The sequence below is a fragment of the Tyto alba genome, unplaced genomic scaffold (genome assembly GCF_018691265.1).
Source record: "Tyto alba isolate M040663 unplaced genomic scaffold, T.alba_DEE_v4.0 Super-Scaffold_6, whole genome shotgun sequence".
Classification (NCBI taxonomy): Eukaryota; Metazoa; Chordata; class Aves; order Strigiformes; family Tytonidae; genus Tyto; species Tyto alba.
The window spans coordinates 5,103,728-5,121,757 of record NW_024881327.1 but is presented as its reverse complement, the minus strand read 5'-3'; the positions used below and the strand labels follow the sequence as shown (position 1 = coordinate 5,121,757).

The 18,030-nt window shown below is 37.8% G+C and overlaps 1 protein-coding gene across 2 annotated transcripts in view; it reads right to left on the bottom strand.

The window, feature by feature from the left end:
• The window catches only part of FSTL5 (follistatin like 5), a 330,515-nt gene extending 312,891 nt beyond the window's left edge, over positions 1-17,624 (bottom strand). For both annotated transcript variants that reach the window (XM_042808092.1, XM_042808093.1), the window contains exon 1: positions 17,306-17,624. The gene's annotated coding sequence lies outside the window, so the exon portion shown is untranslated. The remainder of the gene's footprint in view (positions 1-17,305) is intronic.
• Positions 17,625-18,030: the final 406 nt, after the last annotated feature.

Here is an 18,030-nt window from a genome sequence, read left to right as displayed (position 1 = left end):
AGTGGGGGCTACTTTTTCCCACAAGATCCCAGACTTCTTTGGTTACAGTCACCTTGATCACCATGCAAAACACAGGCCATAAATCAATGTCTGCTCCACCGTAGATCTTCATGGGTGGCAGGGGGGGGCCGCCCTGCCGTCTCACCACAGGATACAGGGGGGTCTCTGCTCCGGCACACCTCCCCCCTCCTTTCTTCCTCCGTTCCTCCACTGACCTTGGTGTTCATACAGCTGCAGCAACTCCTCCTCACAAGTCCCACTGCCCGTCACCACGTCCCTTCTTAAATACGTTATCGCAGAGGCGCAGCTGATTGGCTCAATTTCCCAAACAGAAGTGGAGCTGGCTTGGAGCTGGGGGAGCTTCGAGAAGCTTCTCACAGGGGGCCGCCCCGATAGCCCCCTCCCCTGCTATCAAAAAAACTCCACCATTCACTCAACCCAGGACATTTATTTAAAGGATGACACCAGATGTCTTCATGTCAGTGACCCATGTGTCATTGAAATATAATGAAATGAGCAACAGCAATTTTAAACGTTTCTTATCGTGTTCTTCACATGATCTCACAACTGCAATCTCACAATTTTTCTAATATTACAAAAGCAGAACAAAATTAGGGTACTATATTTCAATTATCTCAGAGGAGCTTTCCTTAATAGAACTGAATTGTGTGTGTTGATCTAAGTTTTTTCCTAAGACTTCAGTATCAACCTGGTGTTTTTACCATCACAAATGCTAGTTGGTGGAAGTTATACTGTCAGTAAGTCAGTCTCTTTCTTCCCTCATTAAGAAAGCTTGTTACAGCTGGTTCCTCAGTATCCTAGAGGATTAAGGTTTATCATCATGGCAGTATCTGAACCGATGGGAATTTAACTGCTTTATGTTATGAAATCAGAGATATAAAATCTGCCAGCTTAGCACTCAGGCAAATATTTTGGTACGGTTAACTTTTTAAAAAAATTGTAAAATAAAACCTAACATACCATTGTGTAACCGTGTGCTCTGTGCGTGCTCGAAAAGAAAAACATTTTGTTTTTCAATTTTTTTATTTTGTCTTCTTAAATAAAATACTGCAAACATTAATTAAATGTAAGAAAAAACAACAGCTGTTGACACTTCCATAGTAAAGCATTAAGTGTATTTTAGAGCAAATGTCATCCTAGAGAAAGCAAAATGGCCACCCAAGATATGACGGGGTTTTTTTAAAACAGGTAAGCTGCTAAATTAAAGACTAAAATGTCACCGTATTTGCTATGATGCTAATCTACCACCCCTACTTCTCCCTTTTGTTATTCAAGAAATTTTTGGTTTTGGTAAAGCATTAGTTACCAACAAAAACACTGAAGCCTTGGTGTTATTGAACTCCTTGAATGAATGCTAAACCATGATATGTCTACCATTAATTCAAACTACTGTGGTACTTCAGAGAATCTCTTTCTATTAAGTATTCTGGTTAATATTATGATTTTATCCCTTTAAGTCTATTAAACTTGCTTCATTGAAATGCTCTAGCCAACAAAGATGGGTCCCATCTTTGTTACACAGTGAAAGGTATTTTTCAATAACTCAGATGGTTTAAAGTGAACCCACCAGGAGACTGTGGCTCAAGATCACCATGAAAATGGCAAAGATTGGAATAAACAGGTTTGCTTTTTTTACCTCTAAGGGGATTTGAAGTAACAAAAAAAAAAAAACAACCAACCAACCAACCAACCAAACAAAAACATAGAAAGGACTAAAGAAGGAAACTAGGTGCTAAAAACCAAACATATAAAGAGAGAAGGTAGATAGTTTGCTGCAGGGTAAGTAGTGTTCCAGTAGCCTTTGTAGCATGGGAAAGTAGCTAGGAGACACATCAGAGAGAACTGTGATATGGAAAAGTCTATGACATGCAAGGAACCATGAGCTCCTTGACTCCTTAAACACAGATGAACACTTAGTGGAAGGACATGGATGTGCCCTGGTGTGATGGGAGAGGAGTATACACAACAGTACAAACACTGATAGAAAATATCAAATCATCAAACTACAGAGAATAAAGATGCATCTGGATTTTGGTATCATTGGATCAAACAACAGTTCAATCAGTAACCAAAAGAACTGATGAATGTTGCAGCTATTTACATAAACCAGGACTTTTTGTAGCTGAGGGCAGCCTCTTCTCTTTTCATCAGGATTGAATCAAAAATACATCTGCCCTCCAGTGCTCTTCCCAGTGCCCACATTAATATAAGTCAACTACAGATTAAATCTTGGCCTAATTGAAAACATAAGAACAACTCTAAAATCCACACTTAGTATGTTGGGTCCAGAATTTTACCCTGTTTAAAGGTCTTGGTGACAATGAAGGTTCACAAGGATAGGAAAAAACCTCTAAAATAACTCCATTAATTAAAATTAATTAAATCAAAAGTTGCTTGTGATTGTCTTTAAAAATGTCTGTGTCTAATCACACCGATCCACAGATGTATACAAATAGAGGAAAGTGTTCTGTAGTTTAGTATCTAAAATAGTTAAAGGTATTTTCTCTTTTTTAGTTTAACTGTTATGGAGTTTTTCTCCTCTCTTCTTTCCTGCTTTGCAGTGACTTGTTTCTCTTTCTTCTTTACTGCCAAAAAGGTCAGCTTTCTTCATGAGCTTGAATTCAGCATAGTGACAAAGAAATACAGAAAACTGCACTCGTTCTGTCAGTCATAAAGCTGGCCTGGGTTGCTAGTGCGATTTGTTGTATTCAAGAGCTTTCTTAGATCCATCAATTGGGGAAGTGTCCAGAACCTGTCAGCTCAGCTTCATTCTTTGGGAATACTATGGGAACACGTTTGAAGATATGTCTTTGACCCCAATTTGAATTGAAACTCTGATGGCTGCTAGACTTGTTGCTTCACTTGGATGCTAAAGTCCAAGTGAATAAAAGAAGGATCTTCACTGCTTATGGAAAGTGAAGTGAATAGATCGAGTAGAATATGAAGCAAACACATACAGTTCTGAGAACTGCATAGAGCAAAAAAATCCCACTCTGCACTGTCATACCTGATGAAAAAAAGTTTTTTTTGACTGGGACAGCTGACTTGGTCTTTTATATTCTACTACTTATAGTAAATTTATTGCATCATTATAGATCATATTAATTTTTCATTGAACAACTGCAGCCTTCTTTAAATTTTACATAGATATATCTAATAAAATAATGCATTTTTCTTACTGTATGTTCACAATCCCATTCATTAGGATCAGAACCTTCATTTCCTGCTATGTTTTAACTGCCTTACACTCTTTTACAGTTTTATTGCGCATGGTTTTACACTGCTCTAATATTTCTACTAGAAAAAAGCCTTCCAAATGGATGCTGGAAAGCTGACAGTAAACCAGAAAACCTACAGTGTCCTGATGAGCTTGTAGCTAAAAGGGATTGTAAAGTAAAGTTTTTCAATAATTCATTAGCTAACAAAATTTTCATTTCTAAGAATAACAGAATGGGGATAATACAAAACAAAGTAAGGAGCAGACAATATGTGGTGATGAAACAGTGAGTATGTGAAAAGAATTAATTTTATCTCTTCTCCACCACCACTGTACAATATATTAACAACAAATTTTAACAAGTTTTAAATATTTTATGTGTATATATGTTTTGGAAAGGCAAAAAGGTAAACATCTTCAGTTTTATTTATACAACAGAAATACAGGAAAAAGTTGATGTAAAAATGACTGGAATTAAGTTGTGACCATCTCTGGTGCCAGGAAACACTAAGAAGAGCCTCTTAACAGGAAAAAAAAAAATATTACATTTCAACAAGGAATTAATGCCAGATGGCTTAAGTACAGCCATCACCATGCACTCCATGTCACATCTGGTATGAACCGTGTGCAGAGGCAAGAGCATCCCATCTCTCTTCTCACACAAAGTTATCGCTCTGAAACTACAACCTCAAGAAAAAACACCCACCTCCCTGAGACGTAAGTCTGTGCTCCCTTTTTCATCCCACCCTGACACTGTTCCCAGTTTCCAAGTCAGCCGCATAGACTGGGATTGCCTAGGTCACCTTTGTGAAACGCAACGCTCTGTGACAAGGAGCCAGGAGATGTTGCTGAACATCACATTCCTACTGCACAAATGCCGATCAGATAATTGGTGGCAAATGTCCAAATACTGCAGCTACACACAGGCCCCTTATTGATGAATCAGTTACTGTCGGCATGAATACATCCTCAGTGCTGACCCAGGCAAGTGTCCCTATACAATTAGAAGTGAAGGATCCTCTTGCCTCTGTCTATATTTTGAAGGTCAGGGAATGCCTACCCTTCAGCAATTTCAAATATTTACTGTTGTCCAGATGAGATTTTCTGCAAACCACCACTGATTAATCAAAACAGAAAAAGAGTTTTTCGAAAGTTGCAGGAGACTATATATGCAGAAAAAAAGGTTCAGCAACACAGGATGCAATCTGAGAATTATTACACTTATACTCTTGCAGCTCTTATGTGACTATTAGGCAGAGGAAGGAGCCTCAATGGAAGCTATGCAAATGAAAGAAAACATCTTTTTTGTCTTTAATTAATCACTTTCATATAATCATTCTCATATTCTCAAAATCGCTCATGTTGGCCCATAGCGGAAAAACAAGATTACTCTGCCTACAGATAGAGGGAAAAATCCACACTGAATTTCTTTCATCTTCAGCATCTTAAGCATACAATTGCATAAATGAGTCAATATGTATGGTCAATGAAGAGAAGGGATAACAATTTCTGTCCCCTGGAGCAAGGCAGCACACAGATCGGCTCAAATCACAGCTGATGGCAAACCCAGGTCAAGCTTTCTCTCTTTGTCTCCTCCAAAAATAAGGCCTGGGGCTGAGTTACTCCTGTAGCAATAGAAACTTCCAGGAGGAAGAAGAGGAGAATGCCAAGGGATAAAGACAGTAAACTCAGGGGAATGTACTGAGGAATCAGGTTCACTGTGTCACTTACTGGCATGGGGCAGGAGATAAGGGAAAAGGGGGATGATGCTAAGGAAGGAGAGGGGATATCCCTTGTAGCAGTCCATACTGCTCATATTTCCTAATTTCTCACTTAATGAACGATTGCCAACACTCAGTGCTGGCACTTCAGCCAGTGGCTGCAATTTCCAGGGTAAACACTTGGAAACAAGACAAGAGCAGAGCCATTCATCCTCTCTCCCAGTAGTTGGTTGCTTGGGGCAGCCTCCTACAATTAAAGCCAGCCCCGACTGAAAACACAAACTCCAATCTGAGAGGTGCCACCAGGTACTGCTCCTTATTTATGGCCCACAGTAGTACTACAGCCTCTGAGTTCCCTGCAGTTCTGAGTGTACAATATGATAATACACAATATACATTGGAAAAAAGTGAGTAGTGTCATTAAAAGAATCAAGAATTATCTCTTATTTCCAAGGTTACTTGACTTCTTTGAATATCACCTATGAAAGAGAACTTTGATTCAGGTCTACATTTTGCATCAGTTTTAGCTGCTCTAAAAGCCCCAGAGAGATGCAAATCTAGAAAGGGAATATTTAAAAAATACTACAAAAGAATCATTTTGTAGAGAGCTAGGCAAGCCAGCCCTTTCCAGCTCTTTTTTTTTGTTTTTTTTTTTTTTTTTGTTTTTTTTTTTTTACCATAATGGGATATCAGAAACATGCCTGGGAGGATAAAAGCAGCTATAACACTGTTTGCTTTCCAGCAATCCCTTTGTAGAATAACATTCCCGTAAGGCTATCATCACCCACTTGTATTTATACCATAGGGACAAAGTATCCCACCAGAATCCCTGACAGAAAAGCTTAAAGCTATGTCTTGGGGAGCAAGTGTATGTGTTGGGGGAAGACGAGTAGACACCTGTAGCTCAGTAACTGAAGTCATGGGACTGTGCTGTTCTGTTCAACTTTTACCTTGGACAACTGTATTTACATTATATGTCCACAATAACACAGTAGTTCAAATCATATTTACATAATTTGGAAGAAAGCTGGTTTGAGCCATGAGAGCTTAAACTAATTTTAGGCCATGCTATTCCAGATGATAACAATACGAGGTGGAGGGCAGTAGAGGAAAAGGTTAATTTCTGGACAGATCCGCTACCTAGTCCAGCTCACCACTCACTCATATGAACACCACTGGTCAATAGAAGGAAAGGAATGACTGAGCAGTGGGTCCAACAGGATGGGAGGGATAGCAGTAGTCCAAACACATCAATTAATACTCGTCTAAAAATTCACTTTTTGTTTTATAGTATAGTACTTTCTCTTTTTAAGTCTTATAATCAGAGAATTTTTTTTTTTTTTAATGAAAAGTCTGCTAATATTTTCCAATCTTAATTCCAGTACATGCTTCTCGATATTTCTTAGCATTTTACTGAAGCTTTATTTGCATTTTTAGGTCAGGACAAAACAAAGGGTGTCTAAACTTGTTTTTAAGTAAAACAGCGAAGTAATTATGCTATCTGCGTGGTTTGTACATGACACCTACTTTCTCAGCACCTTCACAAAACATAGGAAAAGCATCTTCACTTCAACTAGACAAAGAATGTTTTTAAATCATTCCACCAATTCCATTTACTGACTGTCTCCAAAATAATGGATTAATATTTTAATACATTTACCTTTCATTTTCTTAATAGGTGTTAGAGCCCAGTAAGGACTTATACATTTAACTACAATGTGAAAATACATAGTTTTTTCTCTGATTCACAGCTTTACTTGCCCTATTATGTCAAAGTGAGCACATTAAAACATAGTTAAATTATAACTGAAATACTGTCTAAGCAAGTACATGGGTATCTGTCTTATATTGTTGTATCTATAAACTTGACCCTGAATCCCACAGCAACATGGAAGACTCTTCTGCTGTTGGGACTCTTTGAATTATCTAGGCAGAAGTAATAGAAGAAAATCCTGCAGATGACCTCTGCAAAGTTTTGTTTTCACTATGTGACAGTAGCTTAGCTTGACATTGTAAGCATCCACTCTAAAGCAGCATTCTAGGTTTTGGGGTTTTCTTGTCTTATTTCATTACATAGCAGAAAAAAAAAAAAAAAAAGATAGATTGACATTGTGGATCATAACAGCCCTTGGTGAGCATCCAGTAATTTAGAATCCTTCTTTAGCAATACAGATTTTTACCATTAATATTCTTCTGTTGTCAGAGTTATCCATTGACTCCAATTTGATAATATTTCCTGCAGATGGCCAGAAATAACATGCATGCAAGGATAAAGAAGAGGAAATGAATTCAAAACAATGCCATAATCTTCATTACAGAAGTGTTCTTTTAGTAATTAATTGTGGAGCTGCACATATGTTGTCTGATTTACCCTCATATTTTTACTGATGCAAACCTGCTATGGTAATATTAATGTAAATGTAACCATACCAGTTTTCAGTCAGTCTAGGAGCACAGGAAAACTTTTCTTTTTTTTTTTTCTTATCTTTTTCCATTAGTAATTCCATATTTTTTTTTCCACTAGAAACTGGGAGAAAGAAAAGCAGTCATAATGTCACAAGTTTAGCTATTGTGGACTTTGCTCCTCTGTGTCTTTAAACAAAGTAGCTACCTCATTATTTCACTCTCTTTTGGTGGGTCATGAGTTATGTTCTTCCAGTTTAGGATCATTTCATCAGTGTTTTTATTCTTACTGGATGCTATGATATCCAGCAAACAAGAACAGTTTTTCTAGTGAGATGTATCAAAGTCTTCTCTGCCTGAATATTTTGCATTAAAATTTAATTTCTGCTGAAGAGAAAAATGGCACTGTCTCTTAACACGGAGCAAAAGACAGAATATTTCCCAGTCCATATTTTTTTTTTCCCTAAGCATATTTAAGAGGACATTCTGAAGTTTTTGTTAATTTATATATACAATTACTTTGTCTTCACTTTCCACTCCGTTCTTTAATCCCAGTTCTGCCAAATTCTGACCCTTCATTTGTGAGCAGTTATGGGGCTTCTTCTGAGTGTAGACGTATATTAGTACAAGCCAAAAGGAGTAGCAGGATTCTTACTGTCCAGCTCCTAGAAAGCAGAGCCTTTTATTTTCTGTTCTCCATTTCTTAATAATCTTGAGAGACTAGGTAAACTCAGAAAGGTACTAAATTAGAAATTTATGGGTAACACTTCTTAAAAGGTACTTCTTCTATTTGAAAACTCAAAGATACCAAGTTTTCATATAGTGATAATACCAGCTCTTTTTCCCCACCCGTGGCTTTTTATATAAAATATAATTAAATTCTAAAAATAATTTATTATGGAAGAGTCTCTGGATTGTTTCTCCTCTACTTATTAACAAACTTCAGATGAATATATTTGCCTGGACACGTCATTTTCAATCGGGAAGCTTCAACTCTGGAGCTGCACTTTTATCACTACTCATCTTTGTATATTAACTTAACCTTCACTGCACATTGCATATCCATTCAGCTTTTGCATTGTATGTTGACTTAAAGGAGTTTGACTGTCTTCTGTAGTACTTCTCTATTTCTTTGCGCCTCAGTTTAAGGTACTTGGAGGAGGTGTTTTAACTTGTGAAGTCTTGCAGTTGACATTTTGTATTCCATTAAATGCTACAAGATGAATGTGTTAGAAATTGTTACAAATAATTAAATACACAATCTTTAACACCAATAAATGTACGTGGTTTGTTTTATTCAGAAAGAGGCCATTTGTGAAATAAATTACTATCAAGATGTAGGAGAAAAAAAGGTAAAAGACAAGAAAGGAAAACTGAAGTGTATAATTACTGTGGAACGTAAATACCTGAAATATATGAATGTTATGGATTACATCTGTCCCACACAAGTAATTCTGATGCAATTATTAGAGGTTTGTAGTAGAACTGATCCCTCAGACACTAGTCAGAAACAATGAAAACTTCAGAATGGTAACTGGCTTACAGACTCAGTCTATATGCAGAACAAACAGTGTGCTGAGAAGCTACTTGTCCCTAAACATTCACTGACAAGAGTGATAGCAATAACTCTCTTCAGCAAATGGTATTCTTTCTTGCACTCCCTAATTACCTGTCGCTCATTACGATACTCATTACAGTAAATTATATCACAAACTTTCATTTTATCTCTTCATTAATATGAGAGCTGCTGTATCTCAGAAATTATGATAAGATGGGGGGGCTGGGGGTGTTATTTTTGATAATGATTTGTGAGGCTTTGGAAATATAAATCAAATTTTCAGTATAGCTTTATTAACTTTTTAAGTATATACTGTATATACTTCCAAGTATATATGGTATATACTTCCAAGCATGGAAGCCCTTTTAAAAGTTTACTTATGCACGGAAGAAATTACTGAGAGCCTAGAGCACTAGATGAATGTGACTATCTCACTGAAAAGATATAAAGGACACAAATATATTAAAATATTAGATTTTTGGTCCATAGGGGACACCAATTTTAAGATCTGATGCCTGAAGCACTCTACTAATGCTTCAAATGAAACCTCCAAGGTGCAGCTAACCTTCCCCCACCCCGCTGAATGCAACAGCATACAAATGTAGACTGTTCAAATATTTTTGTGACAATAATTCTTGAAGCATAAAGGAAGAAAATCAGCCTATTATTGGACAGTAGACTAAAATGTAATTATAGCTAAGCAACACAGTTTAAATTCACTTGAAAAACAGTTTCCAGTTCAAAGAATAATTAGCATAATACAAAAGTTAAATCTCAGGAGTGATGTTAATTATGTTTTTTCTTTTAGTGTCCCAAGGAAAGAACTAAATCAGCCCATGCATCAATGTGTAGAACAATTTTTACAGAATATTACTGTTTATCCAAAGCAGCTTGCAGCAAAAGTCATAAAATCTAAAATAAAAATATAATTTTCATGTTAAAATACTACCATAGTACTAATTATTGCTGAGTTTCTAAGTTACATAAGAGTATAAAGGTAGCATAAGTGGAAGACAGAATCATAGAATATCTGTTAGGATGACCAAATTTAAAATCAATACTTTAACTCTCCGCTATACTAGCTGAGATTCATTCATCTTAAAAGGCATAGGAAATAAATGCAAAATATGATCAGTCTTCAAACTATCATAACCTGGTACTGCGTCCTGTGGTTTATTTTAAAACAGAATTATCTCTGTCAAAGGACTTGATAATATGGAAGAACAGCAATCTGATGAACTGTATTTCAATTTGAAAATCATCACTCGAGATTAAAACCATCAATTTCTTACTGAAGATGAGGTTATGGCTAACCTTGGCTGCTGCAAGGAGAGGGAGGACCCATGCAACTTAATTCCATTTTACAAGGACAAGACAAAAATACTGTCAGGAAGAGCATCTCTTCCTTCTCCGTGGCCTTTCCACTGCTAAAACAGATGATGAGCTGAGCTCTTGTTTACATCTTGAAACAGAGCGAAGAAGAGAAGAGAGACTCATTCTTAAAGTAAGATGTTTCATTTTAATATCAGGTTTTGCACTCCTATGAATACTGTAGGGCCAACTGAGCAAATGTTTGGAAAGGATATTGACTTTCCGACAATTTTCTGAGCGTTCATCTTTCAGACCTGAGGAATACCCGGACAACAATGAGAAAATCTGCCTTTACCAAAGGTACTTGGTCTCAGATTCCATTCTACAGGTTCAACGATCTCAAATCTTTCATGAAAAGTGAATAGTCACCAAGATGACATATAAACTTTATGTCTTATTAAGGCTTTTGCTTTTTGTTTACTTCAGACTCAAACCAGACCCTTAGAATCAAAAAATTAAACACTGCAAGAAATGGTGATGCAAGGGAACAAAAAACCACTCTAAAATGAGCCAAAATAATTCCCCTTTTCATGAAAGCAAAATGCAAATGCAAAAAACATTTTCAAAATTAACATGGTGCATCTCTTCTTTTACTTACATACAACAGGTTATTTTCTCCTGTATTACTAGAAAGTTGGACTGCTGCAAATTTAAAAGATAGTCACTTGTGAGTTAGTCATTCATTGACGTGCATTTATCTTTCCATTACACTAGATTTTGTTCTCAGAAAGCAGATACCAGTCTTTTATGTTTGTATACTAAACGTATTTGAATCTTCCATAAAAAAAAATAAATCTGATGGTGCTAAGGATAATTTCTTAAAAGAAAACTTAGATTTTAATAACTTTTCCATGTAGAGAATAAAATCTTAATAATTATATATAGTTGTATGTGGTGCACTCTGCTTTAGAGTTCATACAGGGAACAAACACGTCCTAGGAATGATAGCCAACGGAGGCACTTTTATGCTGGTCTTGAGTAGAGACCATATTGCTATGCTTTCCTGGACAAAAAAAAAAAAAAACAAAAAAAAAAACAAAACCTTTTGTGGCAAATTATAGACTATATAATTCATAGGAGAAGTTTCTTCCTAATCTATTGTACTTCTCTTTTTCACTTACTTATATGTATTTTGCCTTTACATGTAGATACATACTGCAACCTTTTTGAACGCTGGCCATCAACATCCTGAGTTAGATCACATCTAGAATACTGCATCATGTTTTGGACCCCCCAGTGCAAGAAAACTATGGATAAACTGTAGAGAATTCAACAAAACGACAATGGGCATAAACTGATATGGACAGGTTCAGGCTGGATATAAGGAGTAACTTTTTCACAGTTATTTTGCTGACTTTCTGCAGTTTATTTACGTTTTTTCCTAAAGAAATAATCTTGGGTATCATGGTGTTTTCATGCATCCAATACTTCTGTTGCTCCAGTTTCTTGTTACCACTGGAAGGGTATGACTATCACCAAATATAGTCCTCGTGCTAAAGGATTATTTATATAATTGTAATATTGGCAGTATTATATTCACTAACAGAAACAAAAGTTGTACTTATTTTTTTGACTGCTCTTGCATATGAATTAAGATTTCCATTGATCTGCCAGAATCATGTGAAAGTGCTTTTTTTCTTTCTTTCTCAGTAATTATGGTTGACAAAGTTTAACAAAACATGTAAGTAACATATATTATCAGTTATAGTGGTGTTTTAAAGCTTATGAAAGAAAACATAGTTCAAAGAAAAAAAAAAAAACAAACTTAACATGTTCAATTTTGAAGCACGTCATAATCTGCAAGCTATTTGAAAAAGAAGTTTATTTCCAGTACTCATGATGAAAGAAGAAAATTTTCTACCTGTTTTTGTTTCATCACTGACTGATTTGTTTAACTGCGGTTAAAAGTATAATGATCTATGTATTTTTTAAGAAGACAGTTCTGTTATAATAATGAAAGGATGTACAGTTCAGAGTTACAATGCAGAAAGCATCTAAAATATTTTGTTTCCTAATGGAAGCAAAAGTATGCAAAATAATAATCTAGAAGCTCCTAGCATTTAATCAAAGAGCACTTTTAGTAAGGAGTAACATTTTACCTGATTAATATTATGAGCTGTTTCAAGATTATTTTATTTCTTGTTGTCAATATTAAGAACTTCTTTGTGAAGAAACTAAAAATTACTTCAGAAAGTTTTTAATATGCTGATTTAAAAATGATAGTGGCTTTTAACACAAGAACGCCCATTCAGTGGTAAAAATATTTCAGAATTACAATAAGCCTTACTTAGAAGGAAATGACAAAAAAGCTCTTTCTGTCAGGAAAAGAAAGAAGTATTTTAAATATCCTTCATCTTCCAACTAACATTTTTGAGTACTTTATTATACAAAAAAAGTCCTTCTGAATCCTGCTCTGAAAAGCACTGCTGGACACCAATCTCAATTAATTCAAATGCAAATAACTGTGAACTTCAACCTACTTCAAGCAATGATGTAGGCATTGCCAACTCTCCCCTCGTTTAACTCTTTAGAACTTATTTTCCTAAGATTTGCACAACTCAGAAATGCAGCAAAATAATTCACCACTAATTTCACTTAGTGTATGGTAAACAGAGTGATTAATTGAATAGAGTTACTACGATAATTTCTAGGGTAGCAGGGGTAAATACCTGCATAAACACTGCTATCAAACAAGGCTAAAAGCAGGTAACAAATACATATTTTCAAGTAATTCTCATACCTACTTGGTAAGGAATCATGTCTGGCTATCAGTTTGGAATCAGTTTGGCTGATTTGAACTTATTTCATTACATCTCTTGGCCAATACAACCAAAGGTATCAATGGCAAAGAGGAAATGGGAGATATTGGCAAATGTGGAGCATTTTTGGAGTTGTTCTGCCACATTAACTGTGCAGAAATTTATCTGCACTGACCCATCCAAATGAAGACATATCTGTTAATAAATGTAAGTGCTGGAAAGAAACACAACCTACCTACTAGGAGACAAGACTTTGTAACTAGAGGTTACACAACCCAAAACCTAAAGAAAGAATTTGTACAATAGCACAAAAGACAGTTAGCCTGTGGGTTTGATTTCTCTTGACTACTACCCCTGGGCATTAGTGATCTTTGATATTGGGGGTGTTAAGGGGAATTTCCTACAGCACTCTTTTCAAAGATGCTGGTCAACCACAACTCTTATTCAACCCCCAACCTTCTCAATATCTCTTTACTGTAGAAACGAAGTTTTAATTTACTGTTCTTCTAATAATATAAAACAGTGCTCTTTGCCTTTTCTGTCTACCAAGAGGCAAAGGAAAGCATGCTGTATTAAATATGTATAATATCTTATGCAAACAAGTTCCCAGTCTTTTCATTTGTTGACAGCTATTCCCTATGGTTCAGACAAAAAAAAAAAAAAAAGGCTTGAACAGATTTGCAAATAAACTTGTTAATCTATTTACTTTGCTTTAAAAATATGTGGCATAATAGTCTAAGCTACACTGAATGTTTAACAATTATTTTCCTACTTTTCCTTAGAAAAAACTAAAGAACAAAGTCAGGAGTGGCATTTGATTCATTACTCCCCCTTGAGCCCATGATTCTCTCCCAAGCTATTTAATGTCCTGAATTGTCCCATAACGTTTGCCATTTGGAGAAAAATATTCAGAGTTGGCTACCTAAGTTTGACCTCTTAGCACTGAAATTTCTAAGCCAAGTTCAGAATTGTTAAAAGGCAGAACTATTCATATTGAAGCTCCACCTTTTTATTCAGGCTTCAAATGAACAAACGCAAGCAGAGCCTTGCTTTCATTATTATTTTTTAGTCTCTGGAAGTCAGAGAAGTGTGAGACAAATGTCACTAAAATGTAAATAAAATGTTATACAGAACAGCAGTTGAGAACTACATGCATTTATCCCAAGGAAAAAAAAAAAAAAAAGTTTGTTATTTATTAGACGAAATTTATGTGATTGTAACAGTTCTTTTTTCTAGGATTGAATATTTTTGGGGTTTTCTTAAATGAATACTGAGGATTATCCAATAAACTCATACAAAAAAAACACATAAGAATGACAAACCAGCATGATTAGACAGATCTAGAACATACCTAGAACTGAGCAGTCGTAGCATTTGGGTTTTTACTGAGTACTAGTTACTGTCAAAGGCTGTAGCCCAGCAAATAACCAAGTGATCCATTACTGAATGTAAGCTTAGGATGCCTGACAGGTTGTCTGTATGTTGATACCATCAATACTTGTAAGGGTATGCCCTCACATGCACATCTCTGTGTGTTGGTCGGTGTAAGCAGAGTCTATAAAGCAGCAATCCCAACAGGGGGTTTCCCTGAATAGTGATTTTATGACAAAACTCCTCCCTGAGTTTGCATCAGTTCTGCAGTCAGATGTTTGTTCAAGTCATTAGCACCCAGTTTCCTTCAACTTTTGAATGGTGATGTTAAAGATCTTGAACTGAACACTATACAAAACCACATCATTACAAGTGTACAAATATGCCTGAATAAGGATTACTACTGAAGACAGACTTTTTCTGGTTAGAACAGATGACCAAAATGTCTATGGGCCACACTGGATGTGTATGTATATTTAGAACACCATTTTGTTGAAAAATAGCGGTGCCATTTTACTTCCTTGAGAGTCTACATATCATTTCAAATCTCCAATTTTTAAGCATGATTTATTAAATAAAACAGGCAAATACAAATGAAAGCAAAGCATTACATAGAGAATACAATCAGATATAAGATATAAATGTAAAAGCTCAGAATTAATGTCTTAGCATCAAATTTTATCATCTGATTAATGCTGGTAAAATGACTGATCTCAGAAAGATCAATGACTTTTATTCATATAACGATGGATATAGTCCCCTTTCAGTTAACAGGGCTATGCATATGAATAAAAACTACTCAAATGAACGAGGATTTTCAGATTTAGGCCCTGTATATTTACAGCTAAACATCAAAAGTTCGGCCATATAATTAATGGGTTGGGGGTGGTTTTATGTTGGTTGGTTTGGTTGGTCGGTTTTTCCCCATCAGTTAACGCACTTTTTGCACCACGTCCTTCAAAATTAACTTTTCAAAAATACTTTTGTAATGTCTACTTTAGAAAGCAAGCCTCGTGAACCTTCATACTTTGAAAAGTATCATTATTTAAAATTATATCAAAACATTCCAAAGAAAATTAATATTCATGTCAAAGACAGCTGATAAGAACTGTCCCAGCTGCTGATGGATAGACTATTAATCAGGGTTTGCAACCAGTGCAAGTGCTGTGTAATAAACTTTCTTTCCCTACTGTTTGAGGAAGGCAATAGCTGCTTTAAAATTGGTGGGGGGGAAGGAGGAAGGAATATGTATTTCCAACTTCTACCTAAACGTAATGAGTCTTGGCAATCTAAACTACTTTCTTCTCAATTTCCTTGCTTTCAACTTTACTCATCAGTAGTTCTGTGCTGCTGCCCAATGGTTATTTTTATATTCTAGCTGATAAAAATACTCAGTAAAGACAACGCACCTTACCATTAAATTAATTATGCTGGAGTAAAAAAATGCTGTAATAATATGAAACAGTCTCCTTTCATCAGCTTCATCTCATTAGCAAACGATACCTCACATTCACAGTTACTACAACTGCTAGCATTTGTGCAGGACAACTATGGTAAAGAAACACTTGTGGTTTGGAATTTGCAGTTCCAAAGAAAATTCCTCACAGCCACGAGAGTATGAAGTGCTACATAATGATAAAAAAATACAGGGTGGGGACCTCATCCGCCTGCTTGTTCTGTTCAGCCATCTCAGTAGCACTGGCTACAAACAGCAGCAGCCCATTCCTTCTGGAATCAGCCTTAATCCCAGACAGAAATATCCCTGCATGGTGCTCTATCCGCGTAGAAATCCCTGCGTGGCACTCTGCCCTGTGCGTGTGCACAAATCCCTGCGTGGTGCTCAGCTCCGCGTGTGCAGAAATCCCTGCGTGGCTCTCTGCCCTGTGCGTGCAGAAATCCCTGCGTGGCGCTCAGCTCTGCGTGTGCAGAACTCTGAGAACTCATAGAAGCAGCAGAAAAAAAACCCTGCGACGCAGAGCGCCTTGCCAAGCTTGCGAGAGGTTAAACGCTGCTGAAATAGCAAGACGTTTCATCTGTCCACACTTCCCAGTTCCATCCAACTACCCACTACAGCAGTCCTTTAACATAACATAATACGGTATTATTAAATCAGAGATTTGCATTTACACCTAGTTGTAGCCCAGAGGAAGGCCTGACATTCATCCATCAGTATCAAAGGAAACAATCCACAACTTTCATGGGCACACGCACACACCACATTGACCTTGGAGGTAGAGGTGGGGATGATTCCTTTCAGAAAGGTGCCGTTTCACAAGTTTACAGTGTCGCAGCATTAAATTGTTCATCAGGTAACAAGGCACCACCGTCCTTCTGTTACACAAGCATACAGGCATGCACGAGAACGCAGAGCGACATGAGGCTATGCTTTTAAATCCTTTTTAATTCCTACTTTGCTCTCTACTTCCCAGAATGACCTGAGATATCCCTTCCTCCCCCAGAGTCAATCAGAGCTTTTCTTGTGCCCCAAAATTGGTGATTATACAAAGTAACTTCTGCACTGCCTTTTGATAACACTCAAGATTTCCAAAACAAAATATTGTCAGACATATAAACATTATCCCGACAGCAAGTTTTCAAGAAAAATAAGCCTCTAACTTCTCATTCTAGATTCATCTTTTGTTTACAGAGCCCATTTCAGGGAAAACCGCACACCTCTTTTCCAAGTGTTGCCCCTAAGACTGACCTAAGGGCTAATGAGCTCCCAACTTCGCTCTGCCTTTAATTGCCAGCTCCTCCATCCCCTTCATCACCCCACTACCACTCACATGAAGATAGCAACTGGGGAAAAAAAAAAAAAAAAAAAAAAAAAAAAAAAAAAAAAAGAATAAATATATATATGTGCGTGTGTATATTCCCTGCTTACCTTGTCCAAGAGTCGCAAAAGTCCGCAAGGGGGGAAACAAACCAACCTCCGGGTCCCCGCGCAAGAACCGCGGAGACAGGAACGCTCCTTCGTTCGACAAAGCCGAAAGCGGACCCGCCGCGGCAGCCGGCCGCTGCGTGGGGGGGGCGGGGGGGGGGGGGGAAGGCAACTCGCAGCAAATCCCGCCGAGCCCCGGCGCGGCGCGCAGGTCGCCCGGCCCCGAGGCTCCGCGGGGAGGCGGCCGCGCCCGCGCCTTCAGCACCCGCAGCGCGGCGGACAGCACCGGCCCCGCGCCCGCGCCCGCGCCGCCCGGAGCCCCGCGCCCGCTCCCGCCGCCGCTCCGCTCGCCCCGCCCCCGCCCCGCCCCTCCCCGCGCCCCCCAGAGCCGCCGGCAGCACCCGGCGTGCAACAAAACTTGCTCTCAACTCTTCCCCCCCCCCCCCCTTTTTTTTTCTTTATATATTTTAACGAGGCGGGGGAAACTAACGTATCGTATTTCCCCGTCTCGCCAAAGGGTTCCCCTCTCCACCCACGCGCGGATGGAGTTCAGCGTTCCCCCCCCCCCCCCTCCTCTTTCCGTCTCCCCTTCGCGGGGGGAAGCGCCCCGCTCCCCGTCCCCGTCCCTGTCCCCCCCTCCTTTCGGCTCTCGGTCCCCGCAGAACACGGGAAGCCAACACACCCCCCCCCCAATACACACACACAGCGGCTGCACCCCGAGCGCTCGG